General features: G+C 39.2%; 1 long non-coding RNA gene and 1 pseudogene across 1 annotated transcript in view; one reads left to right on the forward strand and one right to left on the reverse strand.

The window, feature by feature from the left end:
- LOC144217066 (uncharacterized) overlaps positions 1-24,637 on the reverse strand; it is a 206,018-nt gene that overhangs the window by 150,402 nt on the left and 30,979 nt on the right. The window lies entirely within an intron of this gene.
- LOC144217063 (myosin-8-like) overlaps positions 18,055-24,637 on the forward strand; it is a 29,046-nt pseudogene continuing 22,463 nt past the window's right edge.

Here is a 24,637-nt window from a genome sequence, read left to right on the forward strand (position 1 = left end):
ATTTAACCTAGGCCATGATGAAGACTAATGAAATATCCTGCCTAGGGTAGGCATTTATTATCAAATTTTAATTAAACTCTGTAGAGTTAACCTATTGACCTCAAACACCACAGGGCAATTGCTTTATTATTCTGTCTCCTAACTACTTAAATAATTGCTCATGTAGAGAGTTGGGAGTAGATTTCATTATATAAGGATCAATTATCCTGGGGTCTCTGATTAAAACAGCAAGGATTTAAGAGTCACAGATATTCTGGTTAATATTGTTCCTCATCTTCCTCACAGATTAGATGAGTTACAGGCTCATTTCCTTATCTCTCACAACAAAAGCACACATGAAAATCCAGAAATGCTTATAATACTCTTGTCTTTCCTTTAATTGAAATGAGGGACCACTGAGACTTGGGAACTGTTCATAACCTACTGATGCCAGATATGAGGACCCAAATAGGATTCATGCAGGGAGGAGGCAGGAGACCATCTCTGAGAACCACTCTGAAATAGGAGCAGGGGAGGGAGTTTACATCAACTCCTCCCTGATGGCAACACTAGGAGGTACTGTGATGGGGAGAAACTGAGACTGGAAGAAGACTATGGACTGCCACACAGGGCAACCGTAAGGTAACCTAACATGTTAGATAAACCCACTTAAAGCGTACAAGCAGGGAACTAGGCAAACGTAGACATGCCCTAGTATTTCTGGTATTGAGCCAGGCATCATTACACAATAAAATCATTAAGAATCTATAACAAGGCCAGATTCTTACCTATCTTCCGAGGACTTAAAGACCATGGTCACTGAAAGCAAATACTGGTACCATTGACATACTGATAGTTAAAAATGCCATAAATCTTTTCCCTCAACTTCATTCATAACCACAGATATCAAGAACAAAAGAAATCTCAAGATGCCTCTACATGACCTCCCTTACTCTTTTATAGCCAAATCTCCCACTATGAGGCTGAAATCTTCAGCATCCCGAAAGATGTTGACTTTATCTAACCTCTTATTACATTAGAAATATACTAATTTCCACTAACCCCTTAGCTGGAATTACTGGCTAATCAACTAAGAAAGCATCTAGAGAAAGAAGTCTCTTGGGATGTACCTGAAAGGAGGAAAAGGGGGAGACTTTAAAAATGCCCTCTACAAAAGCCATTTGCCCAAAACTGAGGGTTGACCCTGGGGATCAGGATGCCTGGCACCCTCTCGTAAGTCTAGGGATTGTGTGAATGCCCAAACCAGGACTCTCAGGTATAGCATGCATCAGAACCATCTGGAGGGCACCCTAACCACCAGATTAGGGGGCCCCACCTCCCAACCTTCTAACTCACTAGGTGGGGGGGGGGGGCAAGAATTTACATTTCTACCAAGTTTCCAAGTGATGCTGATGTGGCTAGTCTAGGACAATAGTCTGAAAACCACAGCTCTGCATTATCACCAAAATCTTTCAGAAAGGAATTACATATGATATCTATAGCCCTGCATTTATACCTATAAATTCAGCCAAACCTTTCTGAGCCTCAGTTTCTTCATCTATAAAATGAAAACACTGAGCTAAATAATCACTCAAATCCAATCGAAATGCCTTGCAGTCAAAGCTGGACAGCACTGTCAGTAATAATGATACAATTGTGGGGCATCTAGGTGGCTCAGTCAGTTAAGCAGTTAAGTGTCTGACTTCAGCTCAGGTCATGATCTCGAAATTTGTGGGTTTGAGTCGCACGTCAGGCTCTGTGCTGACAGCTTGGAGCCTGCAGCCTGCTTCAGATTCTGTCTCTCTCTCTCTCTCTGCCCCTATCCTGCTCATGCTATCTCTCTGTCTCTCTGTCTGTCTCTCTCTCTCAAAAATAAACATTAAAAAGATTTTTAAATGATATAATTGTAATACATTACATCTGTGGGACTCTGATTTATTTGCAAAATGCTTCCATATACACTTTGTCAGTTACTGGATACTTAGAACTATGTGAAACAGACTCCTTTTGGAAACTGAGGTACAAAGAGAATCGTAGTTTGTCAAAAGTTGTGTAACTAATATGTGACAAAGCCAGACCTAGCCTGAGATCTTCTAGCTCTTAAACCTGGGAAGTAACGCATTGCCCTGGATGTTCACCAGAGCTGACCAGGGCAAGGTTCTGAGGACATTCTTCCCCCAGAAACAAGATCAGTAGTCCAACATTTCACTGCAGGAGAGGTCTCTGCTTTTTGCCTGGACATCTATATAGCTTGCTTCTTCATAGCAGCAGGAATCTGGCATATTACACTTCAATCCAGAGGACTTCCTTGGCTACTCAGTATCAAAAGGCAACCCTTTCTCCCTCTCCTGCCAATTACACCTGGTATCCCCTTGATTCACTTTAAATCTGTCCATGCAACTAATGACTGCTTGACTACTATTTGTTTAGTATCTGTCTCCCTCTAGTAAAATATAAGCTCCACACAGGCAGGACGTTTGCTCACTGCTGAATGTCCAGTGGGTAGAATATTGCCTGCCACGTCACAAGTACTCAAGAAGTGTTTGTGGGACGCATAATAATTTAATAAGAACTCAATCCGTGCCAGGCACCAAGCTAGGTATTTTACATGTATCATCCAAAAATAAATAAATAAATCCTAAAGCAAAAGATACTTTAATGACTTTTTCTCAGTAATTGATTTTTAAAAATCAGTAAGGAGACTTCTGTTTCCAGGAAAATGGAGTTGACCTAATTTTCCTATTCCTTCCACTAAGTACAATTAAAACGCCTGGACATTATATATCAAACTAACATAAAAGATCCTGAGCAGTGGAGAGAAGATGGACTAGGTAAGTTCCCTGCCTCATATGCCTGGTGACAGAGTCCAGCTGCAGCCGGTCCAGGGGTCCCTGAAGGGTGGACAGTGCTGGTGAGAGAGGGTGAGAGAGCCCCGAGATTCTCTCTGGTCACCAGGCAGGCAGCTCTGCACTGACTGAGACTTAGCTTTATTCATGATTAAGTGTATGGGGGATAGCACAGAAGTGGCATTTGGATGGTAAATTCTTTGATCAGTAAAGATTTTCCAGAGCATTGATATGCACAATATTATTAGTGGTTAATGTGGGGTACTCATGCTTATCATATGGAGAAGGAAGATATCTTTAGCATTCAAATACAAACAAGACAATGTTTTTAGCATAGCAAAGGCAAAAGTTAATTCTGTAGGAGCAGCGATCAATAGCCTGTTTATCACTTAATGAGAAGTATTCGAGAAAAACAAAATGTCTGCTCCCATAACCACAAAAGAAGAAGTTCCTACAAGTTCCTTCAAAAGGTGCAATCATCATACCAGGGCCAGAATAAGGGGACAAGTCATTCCTGATACCAATCAACAAGGTGCTTCGGGGGTCAGTGCTCAAGCAGAAAAAATTAAGTGGGGGTGGATATCGGTCATCATCTGACAGTAGGAGACCTTGCAAAACCTCTTTAACCTCACAAGGAATTTTCTCAACTGGTGAGTTCAGAATGGCTCCCAACACCCTGGACTTGGAGTTGAAAAAGAAAACAACACAGAAACTGATGGATACAGACAAAAAGCCCTATACAAAGCCAACTCTTTCTAGCCAAAGGACAAAATAATGGGCAGCCTAGCAAAGTTGGCTTAACATTCAAAACTCAGTGTAATTCATCATATTCAGAGAATAAGAGTGAACATTACATGATCATCTCAATAGATACAGCAGAAGTATCTGACAATATCCAGCACCCATTCATGATTAAAAAAAAGAAAAACTTGGGGCGCCTGGGTGGCTTAGTCGGTTAAGCGTCCGACTTTCGCTTAGGTCATGATCTCGGGGTTNCAGCACGGCCAAAACATCGTGCTTCATGATGAAACAGTGAAGACTTTCTACCTAAGCCTGGGACTAAGGAAAGGTATCCACTTTCACCATGTCTAGCTCACCACTGTGGTGGTTCTAGCTCATGCAGTAAGACAAGAAAAGGAAATAAAAGACAGAAATTGAATAAAAAATAAATAAATAAAACTGTCTTTATTTGCAGATGACAAAATCATATGAAGAATTAAATAAGTCTATAATAAACCATTTAATCCAAGAAGTAAACTGAGCATGGGTCAAACTGTAAGGTCAGTATATTTAAAAAGGGGGGAGGAGGCTTATTTTATATTAAGAGAAAATAATTCAAAAGTGAAATTCTAAAAATTAATACCATTTACAATAGCATCAAAGAAATTACAAAATATTCTATGAATAAACTTAGTAAAAAAAATTTGGGGGAGGGTGCCTGAGTGGCTCAGTCAGTTAAGCAGGCAACTTGAGCTCAGTCATGATCTCGTGGCTCATGAGTTTGAGCCCTGTGTTGGGCTCTGTGCTGGCGGCTCTGAGCCTGGAGCCTACTACAGATTCTGTGTCTCCCTCTCTCCCTACCTCTCTCCCACTTATACACACTCACTCTCTCTCTCACATAAATAAAAATTAAAAACAATTTTTTAGGAGTGCCTGGGTGGCTCAGTCGGTTAAGCAGCTGATTTTGGCTCAGGTCATGATCTCACAGTTCGGTTTGCGAGTTTGAGTCCTGCATCGAGGTTTGTGCTGACACTTCAGAACCTGGAACTTACTTCAGATTCTGTGTTTTCCTCTCTCTCTCTGCCCTTCACCTGTCTTGCACTCTCTCTCTCTCAAAAATAAATATATTTTTAAAATTTTTCTTAATTTTTTAATCTCTATACTATAAACTATAAATCATTGCTGAAAGCAAAGAAGATCTAAATAAATTATATACATGTGTGTATACACGGAAAGAGAATAGAGATCCTGAAAATAAATCCACTATATATATACCAAATAATTTTTTACTAAGATGCAAATGCAGTTTAATATAGAAAGTAAAGTCTTTGCAAGAAATGATACTGGATCAATTAGATATCTGTATGAAAAAAAATAGTATCTCATACAATATGCAATAATTAACTCAACATGGAAAACAAACCTACATGCAAATCCTAAAATTATAAATCTTCTAAAAGAAAATGTAGAAAAATATCTTTGTGATTGTGAGCAAAAAATTCTTAAATAGAACATAAGAAGTACTAAACAAAGAGAAAAAATGATAAACTGTCCTCTTCAAAATCAAAACTACTGCTCACCAAGATACTGTTGAGACACAAAAAGGTAAATCACAGGCTGGGAGAAAACATATGCAATACATACCTGCAACAAACATCTTTATTATATCTATAAGAACACCGACAGGGGCGCCTAGGTGGCTCAATCAGTTGAGCAGCTCACTCCTGATTTTGGGTGATGTCACGATCCCAGGGTCATGGGATTAAGCCTTGCACTGGGCTCTGCACTGAGCCTGAAGCCTGCTTAGAATTCTCTCTCTGTCTCTGTCTCTGTCTCTCTCTCAAAAAAAAAAAAAAAAAAACACATACAAAATGAGGAAAAGAACACAATCTAATAAAAATAAACAAAAGAATTTGACACGTTCAAAAAGAAGATATGTCAAGGCCTGATAACCACATTAAAAGATGCTTAGTATCACTGGTTTGGAGGATACAGTTTAAAATCACAAGGAAATTCTGCTAGATGTCCATACACATCCATAAGAATGGCTAAAATTATAAAGATAGACAATGACAAGTGCTGACAAGGATGCTGGGCAACCACATCTTTCATATATTACTAGCGGGAATGTAAAATGGTCCAACTATTTTTGAAAACTTGTTTGGCCGTTTCTTATAAGTTGAATACACACTTATACACGTTTTGATCTGGCAATTCAATTCTCTGGAATTTAACCAAACGCAATGAAAGGTACATTCACAAAAAGATGAGAATATCCATCAGCAAGAGGACAAATGAACAAAACATGCTATACCCTCCCAGTCAAATACTACTCACCAATAGCAGTCAATGAACTACATGCAAGAACACAGAGGAATCTATGTAACATTCCTCTCTGGCATGAATCTTATGAAAGACAAGTTGATTATTTGAAGATGAGATATTACAGAATTTCATATAAAAAGGTGAAGATGACTTTAGTGACTGTAATTCCTGTTTTTCCTCACCAGAGGGAGAGAACACACAAATCCTTATGGCAAAAGGAATCTTAGGAATTATAAGCCAACTTCTGACATGCACTCCTAGAGCAGAAGGACCGTTAGATAGAGTAATTTAATGCTGCCCCTGGGCTTAATTGTAAGCAGATACTAGCAAGAAAAGCAAGGATGAGGAATAAGAGCCAGACCTTGGAAGGGCTTTTACTCTAAGTTAAAGAGTTGCCACACAAAAATTGTATGAGAGATAGATATCTGCACGCTGGAGAAGGGTTGGAATATACTAATAAATAGACTTCAGCAAAACTATGTCTCACAGTTCAGCTTCTTATCTATATTGCCCGTTAAAACTCTTCATTGATTATTGTTATTTTAAACAAGGTTTTCCATTTCCAGAGTTACACCTTAAAGAAAACCAGTGGAAAATGTATTATGCTGATCCTATTCTCAGATTCAACTGAGTGTCAAGTATCAACCACTGACCACATAATTGGAGCACCACCATTTAACAGGTGGCCACTTAAATTACAAAGCAACTGAATGGATATTTAAGTTGCTTCTGAAGTTTTGTTATTAGAAGAAATGCTAAATACACAAACTTGACCTATCTTCAGAGTTCCCTCTGCTTCTGTAGAAATAAGAGTAAGAGGAGAAATTGCGGCAATCATCAATTTCAAAAGAAGCAACAAGTTGCCCTGGAATTTTACGCCCACCCTTACCCCCTTACCGGAACCACAGGAGGGCGTCCCCTCTCCAGCACCACCCACCACTTGCTCCTAGGAAATCGCTCTGTCAAGCTGATGGGTGAGATCTGCTAGCTGTTATCTGAGCTTGCGCCTCCTGAGGCTGAGTGTGTTATCAAGTTCACTGGCCATTTGTCCTGCCTCTTCCATGAACCGTCCCCATTTATACCTTTTGGCTATTTTTTCCATTTGCTTGTATCTCCCTTTCTTCTTGATGTGAAAAATATGTATAGTTCTTCCACTACATTTCTCATTGTGCTTTGTTTCTAATGCTTAAGACCTTAGTTCATCTAGAACTTATTTTTATAAATGGTGTCAGACAAGGACCTACTTTGTTTTTTGGATGATAAATCTCAACCCCATTCACTGCCTAGCCTTTCTTTTCCCCCTTTGTGATTTAAAATGCCACCTTTATCATATTCTAAATTGCTATACATGGAAGAACCCATTTTTAACTATATTATGTTCTATTGCTTTATTTCTCTTCACCTACACTAATTTTACACTATTTTAATCACCATATTCCTAAAATATGTTTGATGTCAGATAGGGTGGCTTGTTACTTCATTGTCTGGTAAAAGCTCATTCATTATTCCTGGAAATACATTCTTTTACTACAAACTCTGAAACTGCAATGTTCCATCAAAGTTATACTCTTTTATCTAGTACTTCCAAGTGTTCCCTTGCCATGAGAAACAGTCCCCCCAATCTTAGAAAATTCCATTTATTTTTAGTTGTCTTTGGGTAGAATAAATTTAAATGATTCCTGAACATCTAAAATTATTTCTGTTTCACCAGTGGCAAGCAGAGTCAAGTCTACAACCTATGTATCTCTTGCTTACATCTCCTTTTTTCCTTTTCCAAGAGCTGCTGGCTTAGAGCAGGTTCTCAGCTCTCCTAAAATAGTACAACAACTGCTTAAGTGGGTTCTCTCTCTCTGCCACACTCCTCCCATCCACCTTCCATGCTGCAACCATAACTGTGCTTAAAACACAAATCTTATGACATCAGCTCCTTGGTTAAGACTCCAGTGATATTCCATTACTCACAGCAACAGAGCCCTATTTTTCATACTATTTTAAACAGACTGATGGCAGTCAATATTTATTAAATACTTTCTACGTTGCCAGATACTCTATATATATTTCTCATTGAATACTCACATAAATCCTGTGAGATAGTAGGAAATAATTATTATTGGTTTCCTTGAACACATGAACAAACTGAGGCTTTCGGGGGGTAAGTGACTTGCCTAAAATCATACAAAATAACATCTGATTCAATTGCTATTTAAAGCATTGTGCACATCATAAAAATCATGCTTGCCAGTTTGCTGCCTTTAATTTAAGACTTGCCTTTTAAAAAGGCTCTCATACTGGATTTTTAAAGTAGCTACTACTTGTTTTTTTTTTAAACATCAGTTGTAAACTAAAATAACTCAGAAAGGTTGAAAATAAAGGTATGGGAAAAGATAACCCATCTATATGCTACCAAAAAAGTAAAAGCAAATTTAGCAAAATATTAGCAAAAATAGAATTCAAGGCAAAATAATACTACATGCAGCAGGGACAGTTTCTGTTTTATTTTAAAAGATGCAGTTTACCAGAAAGATCAACTAATCACAAATTTCTATGAAGTTAGCAACTATCTTTGAATTGTACAAACAAAATTTGAAACATCTGAGAACAATTGTAGTCGAGGAGTTTAACTTCCATCTACTAGAGAAACTACAGACCAAGTAAACAAAACTAAAAACATAGATGACTAAATAACACAAAAACCAACCTGAGTTGTAAAGACAAATATTAAAATTTGTACACCTCATTAAAAAAAAAAAAAACTTAGGGGCGCCTGGGTGGTTCCACCAATTAACCAATCAAATTCAGCTCAGGTCATTATCTCACAGTCTGTGAGTTCAAGCCCTGTGTTGGGCTCTGTGCTGACAGCTCAGAGCCTGGAACCTGCTTCAGATTCTGTGTCTCCCTCTCTCTCTGCTCCTCCCCCATTCTCTTTCTCTCTCTCTCTCTCTCTCTCTCTCTCTCTCTGTCTCTCAGAAATAAACATTTTAAAAAAAAGTAACTTGAAATAGAATATAGACCTATATGTAAGAGCTATAAATATAAAACATATAGAAGAAAATAAAAAAGAAAAGTACTGCTGACTTTGCATTAGGAAATATTTGTAAAATATTGTATAAAAAGCATGACCCATAAAAGAAAATACTGACTTCATCAGAAAGTTGGACTTCACCAAAATTTAAAAGCAACTCTTCAAAAGAAACCATTAAAAAAATGAAAAGACAAGTCACAGACTTCAATAAAATATTTTTTAATCATACATCTGATAAATGTATCAACAATAACTTCCAACAAATAAATAGTAAGAAAATGATCCATTTTTTTAAATGGGTTAAAGATTTAGATCAACACTTCACCTCAAGAAAATACAATTTACGTATTTTCAATTCCAACAATTCAAATTCAACAATTTATGTATTATGTATGCAAATAAGCACATGAAAAAGTAACCAAAATCACTATTCATTAAGGAAATGAAAACTAAAACCACAAGGAGATGCTCCCTTACACTCACTAGGACGGCTATCGGCAAAAAGACCGACAACACGAGTGTAGGTGAGAATGGAAAAAAGCTGGGTTGGTGGAAGTGTACAATGGTACAGCCACTGTGGAAAAGAACTTGGCAGTTTCTTAAAAAGTTAAACAACCTAGTCGACTATTAAACTCCTAGTTATCTGCCCAAGAGAAATGAAAACAAACTTCCACACAATGCCCTGTATGGAGTATTATTAACAGCATTATTCATAATGGCTGTCAGCTGGTAAATGGATAAACACAATGTGGCACATCCACACAATGGACTCGTACTGGGCAACAGAAATGATCGCACCACTGATACAAGCAACAACATGCACAAACTCCAAAACTAAAGGAAAGGAGTCCTACAAAACAGAATGCACACCATAGGACTCCATTTGTAGGAAATTTCCAGAAAGGCAAAATGATAAAGACAGAAGACAGTGTTTGCCTATGGTTTGGGGTTGGAATGGGAACTAAATGCACATGGGCACAAAGGAACATTCTGAGTTGACATAAGTGTTTATAAAACTGGATCAAAACTGCATAAGTTCACTAAAAACCATTGAACTGTACACTTAAAATTGATGACTGGTGAGGTATATAAAATTCTACCTGAATAAAGCTGCAAAAGAGAAGGATGAAGAGACAGAATAACAATTGACCCATGTACAAAACCACAAAAGAAATACCAACTATCTCTAAAACAAGATAGCACAGAAGTGAGTCGCTCTTCATCTTCCAAACAAAATTTAAAAATAAACTAGAGCAAAAACACTAGGAACAACCCCAAATTCTGTCTACAACAGAACATCATCATACAATGTAATACTGCACGGTAATGAAAATAAAATACAGCTACATATAACTTCATGGGGGGAAAACATCCCAAATATTGTTGGGCAAAAGAAGTGAACTACTAGAGAATAAATAAAGTTCTATATATTTGTATGAAGCTCAAGAATAGGCAAAACATATATGTATTGTTTATAGTTGCATACACAAATAATGAAAGTATACAGAAAGCAGAGAAATGATGGTCATAAATGTAAAAACTGTAGTTACCTTTAAGTGAGGGGAAATCTGAGTTCTAATGAGAAGGATCATGAGAGGTTTTGCGGTGCTGATAATCTTACTACTCACACACACACACACACACACACACACACACACACACGAACGACATCCCTCACTCCTATTGAGTCTACCAGGAAACTGAGTTTGCACATTCACACGCATGCAATGAAGAATTAACAGCTAAAAGAGAACCCTCCCCCCAATGCCCAAATTTATTAATTTGAAAAATCTAAAAAACAAACATGCTTTAGACAATTTGGTGGTTCAAATGGAAATGAAAATTTTAGAATATAAATTATAAGTGAAGGACAAGCAAAGCCTCTGGGATTTAGCCACAGCAATTACCAAAGAAAAACTGATAACCACAAATAAACATGCAAGACCATATGAAAGAATGATAATAAATGAAGCTTTCAATTTAAGATGTTTAATCAAGATCAATAAAATAACCCTAAAGAAATAAAAGAAAGATTAAAAGCAAAATAGAAAATAGGAAAAAAAAGTTACTTGGTAAAACTAAATTTAAAAAACAGATACAAAAGATAAAACTTTATCAAATATTTATAAAACTTTTTCAAATGATTTAAAATAAAGAGAATTAAATTATGTAAAAGGAAAATAAAAAGGAATAAAGAATAAAATGAATTTGATTAGGAGGTTTTTATTACAAAGAGATATGCACAAAAAAAGTCAAAATATCTGATGGGGCGCCTGGGTGGCTTAGTCGGTTAAGCGTCCGACTTTCGCTTAGGTCATGATCTCGCGGTTCGTGGGTTCGAGCCCCGCGTCGGGCTCTGCGCTGACTGCCAGCTCAGAGCCTGGAGCCTGTTTCAGAGTCTGTGACTCCCTCTCTCTCTGACCCTCCCCTGCTCACGCTGTCTCTCTCTCTCTCCTAGAAATAAATAAAAAACATTAAAAAAAATTAAAAATTTTGAAAAAAAAAAAGTCAAAATATCTGAAACCTCACATAATATGGGCAATTTTCTAGGAAAATACAACATTTCCAAATGAGCCAAAAAACAAATAGAAACTGAACAGACTAATCAATAGTCATGAAAAAATTAATGAAAGTAAATAAAAGATTTTTCCACCAAAGAGCCTACAGACCAAGTGTCCAATGAAGGAACTCTACGAACCTTCCTGGAACAGATTATGCACATTCTAAACACAATATGGCAGAAAATAGAAACAGGAAGCTGCTTATTTTACCAAGACTAGCACGATATTGACATTGAAACCGGAAGAGGACAGGGTAAGAAAAGAAAACTATACCCTAGGCCCATAATGAACTCAGATGTAGAAATTCCACATTAAAAAACAACAACAACGCAACAGTAAACTTTTCTCGTTAAAAAACAGTAAACAACTCATTAAAAAAATCAATCAGAAGGAAATTAAACAATATTATCTTAATGGCTTTCATTTCATGAATTTTAGTGGTAAAAGTGAGAAAAGCTACCATATAATTCACTACATTAATAAATTTGAGGAGAAAAAATAATTTCACTAAATGCAGAAAAAGACACAGATAAAATCCAATGCATTTTTTTAAAGATTTAATTCACCTACCATCAATTTACCATTTAAATGTACAATTCAGTCGTTTTAGTAGATTGACAAAGTTATGCAGTCATAACCACCAACTAATTTCAGAACACTTTCATCGCCTCGAAAAGAAATCCCATTAGCAATCATTCCCCAATCTCCCCTCCCCTCCCAGGACCATCCTCTGGAAACATTCAACTGCTTTCTGTCTCTATGCATTTGCCTATTCGACATTTTATACAAATGCAATCTAACCTAATCAAACCTAATCTAACCATCAAACCTAAGTGCTTCTATCACTCAAGCACTGTGTTTTCGAGACTCAACCACGCTGTAGCCTGAGTACCTCATTCCTTTTCATGGCTGAATAGTCCATTATATGAATATAGCACATTTTGTCCATTTGTCTGTTGTTGAACATTTGGGTTGTTTCCACTTTTTTGGCTACTATGGACAATGCTGCTATGAATATTTGTGTACAAGATTTTGTGTATGTTTTCAATTCTCTCCATCATATCATATACCTAAGAATGAAACAGTTCAATTCATTTTTATGATTATAATTATTGGCAAACTAAAGTATACAGCAAATACACTTGACGAAACATTAGTGGCAATCCGATTAAAGTCAGGATCTAAATAAGGCTCACTCATCTTGTACAGGATATGTATATGAAGTATCCTAGTATTACTATTCAACATTGTCCTAAATGTCTCAGACAATGCAATAAGAGAAAGAAAAAATAACATAAGTTACAAAAGAAAGAAGAAACAAAACTGTGATTATTTGTGCACAATACATCAAAAGCCCAAGAGAACAAAATAAACTATCAGAAGAGATGAGGAAGTTCAGCAAGTGAGCCAGATGAAAGATACCAGTGAAACTAACTTTCTGAAACATTGCATGTCTGTCAGAGATTGTGTTTGTATGAAACAGAAAATCTGAGTAAATAGTGCCTTATTAATATGATTGGTTCATTTTTTTATTTACGTAATAAAATTCAACTCACACATGTCAGCACTGTCTCTGAACTTCTCTTGATCTTTCCTTCAGGGCTAGAGCTCAGCCATTACCTCTGTGTTCTACACCAAAAAGGGGTAAGAAGGGAAAGGACAAGTAGAGTCTGCTCTCTTTTCTGGAAGTCCCACCTAGCAACTGCTTGCGTTTCATTGGCCATAACAGGGTCACACGGTTGCCCTGTGCTGAGAAATGAGGGTAGTGGGCACACTGCTGCCACAGACAAAATGGAGGTTCTGAGCAGGCAACCCTGGCTCCCTTGCGCCAGTGATAACCCAAGTGGAAAGCAAAATCAGAAAAATAATCCCATTCAGTAGAGCAACAAAAAACTAAAATTCCTAGGAACAAACATAATAAGAAATATTTTAAGATATTTCTAGGGGGAAAAAACACTAGAGAAAAATGACTGGAAAACACTTTAAAAAACGGAATAAACAGGAAAATATATTGTACTTGTGGACTGAAAGGCTCACTGTTATAAAGACACCAATTCTCATTAAATTACCCTATTAATTCAATTTAACATAACTCAAAGCCACAATAGGATTTTCCATATAATCTGAAACACAGACTCTAAAATTTATACAGCAGAATGCAATAATTGTCAAGACAATTTTAAAATAAATGAATAATTAGGGATATACTACCTTACTACATATCAAAGCATATGTGCCATTGCCACAGAAACATGGTACAAAATACGGAATTCAAAAATATTACATTCACATACACAGACATAAGCTAGAATACAAATCTCAATATATATATTTTTTAATTTTTTGTAATGTTTATTCATCTTTGAGAGAGAGAGACAGAGCATGAGAGGGGGAGGAGCAGAGAGAGAGGGAGACAGAGAATCCGCCGCAGGTTCCAGGCTCTGAGTTGTCAAGCACAGAGCCTGATATCGGGCTCAAACTCACAAACCACTGAGATCATGACCTGAGCCAAAGTCGGACACTCAACTGACTGAGCTGCCCAGGCTTCCGTCAATATATTTTTTTAAGCATTAGATTGAAAATATAGAACAAATTTGTGACCCTGAGTCCTTGAGTTAGAGAAGGCCTCCTTTTACAATACACACAAAAAAGCAAAAATACAAATGAAAAGTGTTTGTAACTTAGAGTAAATAAAAAATTAAAACTTCCATTAGACTGAGATGCCACAACAAAGTTAAGATCACTATTAGACCAGGAGAAACCTTCTGCAACTTATATAAAAAAGAAATCATATAATCACATAGAAGTCTACACAAAAATTTTTAAATAAGTAATATCAAATCAATCCGGGGATAGGGTAGTGGGTTGGGCTATATTGGGCTATATATGAAACAAGACTGACCATGAAGTGGTGTGCCTGGGTGACTCAGTCAGTTAAGTGTCTGCTTCGTTCAACTCAGGTAATGATCTCACAGTTCGTGGGTTCAAGTCCCACATCACGCTCTCTGCTGTCAGCACAGAGCCTTCTTTGGATCCACCATCTGCCTCTCTTTCTCTCTCTCTCTCATTCACTCAAAAATAAAGAAACATTTAAAGAAAAAAAAAGACTGACAAGGAACTGATAATTACTAATGCTGGATGATGAGTATAATGGGTTCCTATGTAATTTTCTCTATTATTGTATATGTTTTAAATTTTTACATATTTTATTTACATACTAATATGGAAAATGATCCAAGAGTACAGAACAACAACAAGAAAAGCAAGTTGGTAAATATGTAAAGTATGATACTATCTTTACATACTGTAAACACCTAATTACGTATTTTCTATGGGCTGATTTTCTTAGGCCAGTTTCACTAATGTATATTTTCCCAAGTATAATTTAGTAAGTGCACAGAAAAGGTCTGGAATATTACACACCAAACTGCTATAGGTGCATAATTATCTCTGGAGAGAAGGGAGCTGCCTCCATTGTAAATTTATCAAAGGGGAATTTTAGCCTCATCATCAAGGATTTTATTTTTCATGTCATTCGAATATAAGAGGTCACACAATGACACACCTGTCAGAACGCACAGAAATGGACTTGTTCTGCGTCCTGTATGTGGCAGTGGCTACAAGAATCCGTGCATGTGTAAAAGGCCTTAGAACTATACAGCAGAGAAAGGGAATTTACTGTCGAGGTTAATATTTTAAATGGCAGTAAAAAAAAAACCTCATACAACTGTCAGCCAAATAGTGAATTCTGCTGTACATAACTTATACCTCAATATACTTGACCTTTTAAAAATGAAAAATCTTAATTTAAAAATCATGGGGTGCCTGGGTGGCTCGGTCGGTTAAGCGTCCGACTTCGCCTGAGTCATAATCTTGCGGTTATTGGGTTCAAGCCCCGTGTTGGGCTCTGTGCAGTCAGCACAGAGCCCGCTTCAGACCCTCTGTTCCTATCTCTCTCTACCCTGCTCCGGCATGCACTCTCACTCTCTCTCTCAAAAATAAACTTTAAAAATAAAAATTAAAAAGAAAGAATGACCACAATATAATCTGTTAAAGAATAAGGGTGTAAATTCTATAAAATTACCTACAATTCTTAAAGTAGATTATGAAACATGTATGTACTATATGCATGTACATAGTATGAATCCACTTATACATCTCTATCTTATTTTATATCTGCATAGTGGGATTATAGACACTTTTTTTCCTCTTTGCTTATCTGTATTTTTTCCTACAATGTGTACATATTATGTTCTACTGGAATAATCTTCTCAGGGTGGAGTGGGTGGGCACTGGGCCAGCGGTGGAGACTCGGTGCAGATTCTCCTCTCACCTTGGCACAGCTATCCAAGCCCACACCCCAAGGGTGAGCTCTGGCAGTGATCCAAAGGAATGGAGTGAGGGTTCCCGTGGTAACAAATAAGGACAAGCGGTTAAGGCCCTGACAGCACTATGTCGCTGCGAATCTGATCACTGGGCTACCACAGGTATGTGTGAAAGAGTTTGCCAAATCAAACACAGCTCACAGGAACAGACTCTGTCTGGGGCCCCACCAGGCACGGTCAGAGATCACCTTCCTAACATACTAGAAAGCATTCTTTGCCGGCAGATTGGTCCCTGTCAAATTATTTATAGGAGATCGGTTCACATACTCAAAATGATATGAATACTTCTAATTATATCCAAACATGCCAAATGTCAGTACAAATTATGCTGAGGGTCACGTTGCCAAATATTCTGCCCTAACAAAGAGGAGAGAGCCACAGCGTCAGCACACGGGTGCCTACATAAGCACGGGGACCCCGCCTGCCTTATCTCCACCAAGAACCCAGAGGTGAGTGACGGCGGCCTTTGGGCTTCAAGGATCCCCAGGGACCAGGGACAGGGAGAGCGGACCCCATGGCCCACCTCTGAGCATGAAACCGTCCCTCCCAACTCTGACTTTTATTTTCTCAGAGCCACGCTTTAGACCAGGACAATTTTAATTCTGTGACTATTTTACTGGGATCCAGAGCTTTGCTAATAAGAAACCTGTTGTTTCACAGTGGCAGCCACTTCTGAACCTGCGTTCTCATCTGGAACCCCGGAGGTAAGCCTCAGCCTTGTTGATGTGTTGATGACAGAGGGCATCACGTAGGCTAACGAAGCTGGGAACAACCCTTAACTGTACCCCCATTTGCACATTTCGGCAGTTATCTGGGGAGCTGGTGCTTGCAATAACTGCTTATATAAACGCTGGGAAAACACAACTCCAGAGAGCCTTATCCCCTGATGCTATCCTCACCTGAGTTCAGGGTTAAAGGGCTACACTTAGGATGTAATGAATTTTGACAATGAGTTTTCAGCTACACGTAGGCCTGTGGAGGGGCCAGAGACTCTTCTGTGCCAACCTCCCTCTATCGCAAAGCATTCATACTTAGACATTTTACAGATAGTTTTGAAACATCTTGGAAAGACCCTTATCAAAAAATGAAAACACAAACATCTTGTGAAAACCACAGTGTTTTAGCTACCTTTTTGATGATTCATTGTTATTTATTTTTAGAAAGATTTACTACTGTTCATCTAAAAAGTCCCCATTGGTACACCCACAGAGTGCTAAATGCCATACCTAATTTAGAAGAGACCCTGGTCCTTCCCCAAGTAATTTACCCATGAAAGGAAAGGAACAGTTCAATCAATGTAACTGACCAACACTGCAAAGGCCCATCTATCAATCAGAGGAATGGTTTCCATGGGATGAACCCTTCCATTTTTGTCTGTTTTCTTTTTATTGGTGGAAAGAAAAGAAGTCTGTGGAATGCATGTGGGAAGAAGGACCTTCTTCATGCTCTCATTTCCCTGTGGTTAGATCTGTTAGCTGCCAGCTGAAATCCCTCATGCCAAAAGGAAAGTGTCAGAAGAGATTCTGGAATTAAAGCAATGCTAAGTCTCTTTGGTAACAAGCCAAATGACAAAAAATACACAGTATTAAGAATTTATTAGGAGGTTCTTTTAACAACCCACCGAGAGATTTAACATCAAATATTAACATAAAGTAGATGTTAAAAATAACACGTGACTTATGAGAAGAAAAACGGCCACCTAGAAAGTAATAAGGTAAAGTAAGTTTTTTGAATGCTTTGAAAATATCAACCTTCCTTCTCACAAGACAAACCTTCCATCCTAACTGCACAATGCTCCCAGTGTGCAGCAGACCCCTCACCCAGCAGGAAAAGTGGGGACTGAAGAGGCTGCTGTAGAACGATCCATCCACAGTTCCAGCTTGTAGATACTGTTAGTGTAGAGATTCAAACATGCAAGGACTCCAAGGTAGTCACCCCTCGGCCTGAGGACTGAGATCCGTGATCTAACAAAGAAAATCTGCGAAGTACTAAAAATGAAACCTCCAGTTACAATATCCCTCCAGACCAGTCCTGTGGCCTGTGTGGGGCACTGATAAATGACAGCCTGTGGGAGCACGGACGGCCCCAGCAATGGGGGCTCAACACAGCCTTCCTTCTCGCCAAATCCTAGCTCACAGGTGTAACTTCTGGTTTCTATTTCTCCCTCTCCCCCACGTCTTCCCCAAGGCAGAATCCTCTGCTAAATAACCACAGCCATGAGTGCGAGTTCGGATGCTGAGATGGCGGTTTTTGGCGAAGCAGCTCCCTACCTCCGAAAATCGGAAAGGGAAAGGATTGAGGCCCAGAACAAGCCCTTCGATGCTAAAACGTCGGTCTTCGTTGCGGAGCCCAAGGAGTCCTATGTGAAGAGCACCATCCAGAGCAAGGAAGGAGGGAAGGTGACGGTGAAGACAGAAGGTGGAGCGGTAAGTAAACACACGGGGAGACAACCCTCCCTGCTAGATTTCTGGGTTGCCTCACATCGAGGGGAGCTCTACTGGCTTGGAGTCTCTAAGCCTATAGCCAACACAAACATCCTTTCAGTCCGCTCCCGACACCTGATTTGGACTGCAAAGGAAGGTACCAGCAGCTACCTCCTTTCCCCTCTTCCCAGCCACCCACAGGACTTCAACACACTAGAATCAGCTGCCACCACATCTCTTCAACCCCCACGTCCCAATCTAAATCCCCAAACTTGACCTTGGGGCCGAAACAGAAGCTACCTTCTCCTGTCAGAAAACTATTAAGTTATTTACTTAGCTAAATAATATATTAATATCCCCATTACTCCCCCACACTGAAGTTTCTTGTAATGAATGGCCAGGAAAAATTAAAAATTTAACGTCCTAAGAGTAAAAAGATACAAACTGATAAATAAATGTGGGACAGGGGAATGTGGGAAGAAAAAAAAACTTTAAAAAAAGGTGGTACCCTAGCTCATCAGAGGACACAGATTTTCTTAGCGTCAAACTCTGAAAGAAATATAATTTCATTCCTTTATTTAAAATACACTATATGATATAATGAAAAGTATCTGTACTTATAGTTTTGTAAGCAAAGCAAACAGACAAACCAACCCTACATCCAGCCGTCAGTACAAAGTGGTCTCTCACTTTCCTTGCCAGACTCTAACTGTCCGGGAGGACCAAGTCTTCCCCATGAACCCTCCAAAATATGACAAGATCGAGGACATGGCCATGATGACGCACCTGCACGAGCCTGGAGTGCTGTACAACCTCAAAGAGCGTTACGCAGCCTGGATGATCTACGTGAGTGCCCTGAGGCATCTCCTTATTCTGCCCCTCTCTCTGAGTAGAGACCAGATCCACATGCTGCCTTTTCTGGTTTTCTCAGACCTACTCAGGCCTCTTCTGCGTCACCATCAACCCCTACAAGTGGCTGCCGGTGTACAACCCCGAGGTGGTGGCCGCCTACCGAGGCAAGAAGCGCCAGGAGGCCCCGCCCCACATCTTCTCCATCTCCGACAACGCCTATCAGTTCATGCTGACGGGTGAGTGATGCAGCCATTTGAAGAAATGTGGAAACAGAATCTTTAATGAACAGACTCTGTCTAGAACTTGATTATCACACACTGAAGCCACACAGACCTGTTTTCAAGGAACTTCCAGAGCTATAATGTCATACACTCTTCCTAGCAGCCATCCCCATTTCATAAAGAGAAGCTAGCTGAGTTCACTGACCTGCTCAAACCAACTCAGCTAGTAAGTGGAAGCCTCGCTGAAACAACCAGCAGAACTCTACAAAGAGGTCTGCTGCTTTCCTCTATTTTTTTAATTTCTGATTTGGATAAAAGTAAAGTTCAAATCGATTATTTTAAAATAAGCACATCCAGGGGCACCTGGGTGGCTTAGTTGGTTAAGGGTCCTACTCTTGATTTCGGCTCAGGTCATGATCTCATGGTTCTTGGCTTCAAGCCCCACGTCAGGCTCTGTGCTGACAGCTCAGAGGCTGAAGCCTGTTTCAGATTCTGTGTCTCCCTCTCTCTGCCTGTCACCTGCTCATGCTCTCTTTCTCTCTCAAAAATAAATGTTAAAATTTTTTTTAATAAATAAATAAAATAAATACATCCACAGCAATCAAGGAAAGTAATTACCAGCTACAGCTGGAAAGCTTTATGAATTCTTTATCTTTAAATGACACAGCTAATATTGCCAGCCTTTGGGGTAGGACATGCGTAAAGAAAGAGCTACTACTTTCTTCCCAATGATTCTGAAACATTTTCCTATTAGAATGGAATAAAATAAAAATACTTCTTCCTCTGAAAATATTCTTGAAATCATATCAAAGTCTGTTATTTCTGTCTTGTCAAAGCATAAACAAACAGCTTTGATATGCAGTATAGGCCAAGTACAGCATTAAAACCTTTTATCTTCACACACCGAATGTATTGCCTGTGGAAATACTTGAAATTCCTGAGTTTCCTGTTGTTCCAAAGGATTTTGGAAACTGAGAAGGTTTTGTTCTTTTTTGTTTTTTATTTGTTTGTTTGTTTTTGCTGCACTTGTTGTTAAGCTGCCTATTAAAGGAGAAGAGAGAAGAGAAAGGGATAAAACGGGAATCTTCCATAACAAATTGGCCAGCAATTCTACAAGGATTTCTTGCCAGGAAACTGTTCTTTAGTTGTCAACAGAAGTTAACTACCTTCCAGAAATGATCCAAAGGCTGGCTCATTTCTGAGGTTTTAATACTCAGCAGCTGCACTGACTCTGCTATGTATACCGCCACCCCTACCAAGGTCTCCACTCCCCAAGCCTTGGGGCTGCTCCAAATCCAAGATGACTTATGGCTCCCAAACGTGATTTGCCCACAAAACCATGCAGAACCATGCATTTGACCTGGTTAATGTTATTTTAGCATTGCCAAGACAACCTCGGACATTGTTTTCTTATCATGCTCCAGTAAGACGCAATATGATCTAATATAATTTTTCTGCTACTGGGGAAAAAAATCAATGAGTATGTTCTAAAATCTGTATCTACTTCTCTGAGTAGAACTCTGAAGATCCCTGAAGTCTATATCCACATCGAAATAACAGGCACTCTGATAGAGTAAAAATTCACTCAAATCTATAATCCAGGAGTAGAAAGTTGGATATTAAACAAATCGGAAAATAGGTATAAATCCAACATATTAGCATATGACTAGTGATAATTTGTTTTTAAATATCTTCTAATGTTTATTTTTGAGAGCGAGAGAGAGACAGCATGAGCGGGGGAGGGGCAGAGAGAGGGAAACAAAGAATCTGAAGCAGGGTCTAGGCTCTGAGCTGACAGCACAGAGCCTCACATGGGGCTTGAACCCACTGATCACGAGATCATGACCTGAGCCGACGTCGGACACTTAACCAACTGAGCCACCCAGGCACCAGTTTTTAGTATTTGAAATGTACATAAAATTAAAGGGAACTTAAGACTAAATGAACACATTTATAACTCCAGATCCCTTCCCAGCGGTGTTACTAGCAGTCAAATAAGTCCTATCAAGAGCTGGGAGGAGGCTAGGTAGCCGAAAAATATATAAACTGGAAGTCAGAAGACCTGAATATCTTTTACCTTAACACGCTATGTAATTATTATTAGAAAAGTCATTCATTCCTCTTTGGGTCTCAGTTGTTTTATCTGTTTGTTAAATAAGAGAACTGACCCACATAATTTTTTTTTTTTTTTTTTTTTTTTGCATATTGATTTTTTTTTAATTTTTTTTTACAAATAGTTTATTGTCAAATTAGTTTCCACGTAACACTCAGTGCTCATCCCCACAAGTGTCCTCCTCCATGCCCATCCCCCCCTCCCCCCCACATCCATCAGTCCTCAGTTTTTGTCAGCATTCAAGAGTCTCTCATGGTTTGCCTCTCTCCCTTTCCCCCACCATTTCCGCCCTTCTTCTCCCCCTTGTTCCTCCGTCAAGTTCCTCCTAATCCTCCTATACGTGCAAACATATGATATTTGTCCTTCTCTGCCTGACTTATTTCGCTCAGCATAACACCCTCAAGGTCCATCCATGTTGCTACACATGGCCAGATTTCATTGTTTCTCATTGCCACGTAGTATTCCATGGTATAGATAAACCACATCTTCTTGATCCATTCATCTGTTGATGGACACTTAGGCTCTTTCCATGTTTTAGCTATTGTGGAGAGTGCTGCTATGAACATTGGGGTACATGTGCTCCTATGCCTCAGCATTTCTGTATCCCTTGGGTAAATTCCTAGCAGTGCTATTGCTGTGACCCACATAATTTCTAAGATCCCTTATGACTTCAAAACTCTGTAATTCTTACTAAAGTATTTATAAATGAAATTATATAACATCTGGGATTTTCCTTAAACAATCCAGTAAGAATGGAAGTATAAAGGATATAAAATTGGCTAAGTGACAATAATTGTCAAAGCTATACGATGGGAACCCAGGGGGTTCTTAATATTGTCTCTACTTGGTATCTGAAGTTTCTAATCACAAAGTTTTTTAAATTAATAAAATACAAAAAGAGGGGCAGCTAGGTGGCACAGCCGATTTTTGATCTCGAAATCTGACTTTTTTTTTAACGTTTATTTATTTTTGAGACAGAGAGAGACAGCATGAGCAGGGGAGGGTCAGAGAGAGAGGGAGACACAGAATCCAAAACAGGCTCTAGGCTCTGAGCTGTCAGCACAGAGCCCGACGTGGGGCTCGAACCCACGAACCGCGAGGTCATGAACTGAGCCAAAGTCGGAGGCTCAACCGACTGAGCCACCCAGGCACCCCATGAAATCTGACTCTTGACTTCGGTTCAGGTCATGATCTCATGGTTTATGAGTTCGAGCCCTGCACTGGGCTCTGCACTGACAGCATGAAGCCTGCTTAGGATTCTGTGTCTCCTTCTCTCTCTGCCCCTTCCCAGCTAGCGCACACGTGTGCACATGCTCTTTCTCTCTCTCAAACATTAAAAAAATAATAAGTAAATAAAATAAAATGCAGAAGGAAACAGATGACAGCTTGCCTCTCATTTTCACAAACTTTACTCCAAGAGCCAAGAGCTATTTGGGGGCTAACTATAAAACTACATTCATAGGTGACATCTTCAAACTGTTAAAAAGAACAAGCTGTGTTTGATCTAAATGGATTCAATAATCTTTATATTGAATGTTCTTGTTTTTGTTTTTGTTTTCTAACTGCTGGTCTTGATTTCTCTTTCACAGATCGTGAGAACCAGTCCATCCTGATCACGTACGTGACTTTTTCCTCCCCTCGTTTGTGGTACTTGTCTTAGAGACAACGTGAGTTGTAGTAGTGCTGGTCTCATCTCTGGTCACTGTGTTGACAGCGGAGAATCAGGGGCGGGGAAGACCGTGAACACCAAGCGTGTCATCCAGTACTTTGCAACAATTGCGGTCACTGGAGAGAAGAAGAAGGAGGAAGCTGGCAAAATGCAGGTGGGTCTGGGGTCAGACTCAAGATGTCAGGGCTCTCAGGAAGTCTGGAGCCCCAGAGGTGAGGACTGCACTTGCCTTTGCAGGGGACCCTTGAAGATCAAATCATCAGCGCCAACCCCCTACTGGAGGCCTTTGGCAACGCCAAGACCGTGAGGAATGACAACTCCTCTCGCTTTGTAAGTCTTGTGGTCACAGAAGGCTTTTCTCAGCCTTTAAGCCTTAAGTGCCCAAGAAAGCATGTCTGAATTATCATTTCGATTGCTTCATTCTGTGCCCTTCAACTTTTTAATACTAAATAATCTTTCTCTTTTCAAGGGTAAATTCATTAGAATTCACTTTGGTACTACAGGGAAGTTGGCTTCTGCAGATATTGAAACATGTGAGTACCAGGACCACTGAAAATCAAAACAGAGGGACCGGGGATTTCCCTTGCAGGGATATTCAGCAACACTTGGTGTGCGCTGAGCCTGCTGGCAGTGGTATTCATGAGCTAATGCCAGACTTAGCCATAATCCACCACGGGCTCCCGCTACCTTGATGCAGACTGATGGTTCTGGGGCACGTTCTCAAATTCCTGCCACAGAAGCAGCTCTGACATTTTTCCCAGGACAAACACTAGGACTACTCATGGGCTCCTATAGGTTTACAATACTTCTCTGTGATTTGTTTGATCTGAGCTTTGGTAGGTATTTCTAAGGAGCCACTCACCACAAAGTCTCAGGTGATCTGAGAAAGGAGGGGAATATTACAGATCAAAGATAATACAGGAGCCATGGGTCTCCCATATGAAAAGTTTATTTTTACTAGAGCAGACATGCTTCAGTGTCTGCTCTTAAATGGTGAGAAACTTGGGCAGTCGCCAAATGTATTTGGAATTCTTATATGTAACACCAAACGGATTGACCATCAGGTAGAAATCTCAATGGAGCCTAATACAATGCTCCCAATTTTAGCAAAGACACCAAGGTTCACTTAATATTTCAGCAGCATTGATTTTTTTTTCCCCTAACTTAATATCTATTTCTATTTCCAGATCTTTTAGAAAAGTCTAGAGTCACTTTCCAGATGAAGGCAGAAAGAAGCTACCATATTTTTTATCAGATCACTTCCAATAAGAAGCCAGATCTGATTGGTAAGAAAGAACTTAAATTCACAGATGAATATTGGTATTTTTATTAACAACTTCTAATGCAAAATGTATACCCTGACTTCTGTGTACCCAGAAATGCTCCTGATCACCACCAACCCCTATGACTATGCCTTTGTCAGTCAAGGGGAGATTACAGTGCCCAGCATTGATGACCAAGAGGAGCTGATGGCCACAGATGTAAGTCACTCACACATACACACTGTAAAAAAAAAAAAAA

The sequence above is a fragment of the Crocuta crocuta genome, unplaced genomic scaffold (assembly GCF_008692635.1).
Source record: "Crocuta crocuta isolate KB4526 unplaced genomic scaffold, BGI_CrCroc_1.0 scaffold139, whole genome shotgun sequence".
NCBI lineage: Eukaryota > Metazoa > Chordata > Mammalia > Carnivora > Hyaenidae > Crocuta > Crocuta crocuta.